Genomic DNA, 726 nt, shown 5'->3' with positions numbered 1-726 from the left:
TTTCTCTCCCTTTCCAATTCTTCACAGAGTAGATCACAGTCATGCCTGGCAGCTTGCAGTGCATCATCAGGGCTGGTCAAGGGATCGTCACTCACTGGCTCTGACTCCACTTCCCTGGGATGGTTGGCCGAGGGTTCCTCACTGTTGGCACTGGACAGACACTTCTTTGGGGTACATGACTTCTGCCTTGGGCCCTCTGGATATTTGGTTAACCGCGGGATGAATTCTCCATTTTCTCTAGGCTGCAGGGCAACTCGGTCCCCCTTTTCCTCCACAGGATCTGCGGACGTGTCTGTTCCTTCCACGGTAAGTGAAGAACTGCTTTTCTTTTTCTGCCTTTTTGATTTGGATGACACCGTCCCTTCAGGGATATTGGGGTCTCCATCTTCATTTGAAATTTTAGCAGCTTCATTATATACACCAGGCTTTTCTTGCAGCTGCTTTAGCTGACAGAAATATTCGGTGATCCACTGCTCCCGCTCTGTCTCCTTCTGATCATATTCATCATCAAAGGGAGCGGTCTTTTCTGTTCGTACCGAGTTCAGGCACCCCCACCATTCTTGAGGTGTTTTGTGGGTGTGACTCGGTTCGGGTTCCCTGTAAGAGATGTCTTCCTCTTTATTGGACTGGAAGGGCCACTCTTCCGTGGGGTAGGGTTGATTACAGGAACGCTGCATCTTGTCCTCCATTTTTAGGCTATCAGGTGTAATTTTCTTCCTGACCTCA

Source organism: Ascaphus truei, chromosome 4 (assembly GCF_040206685.1).
Source record: "Ascaphus truei isolate aAscTru1 chromosome 4, aAscTru1.hap1, whole genome shotgun sequence".
NCBI lineage: Eukaryota > Metazoa > Chordata > Amphibia > Anura > Ascaphidae > Ascaphus > Ascaphus truei.
Note: the sequence above shows the minus strand (reverse complement) of the source record.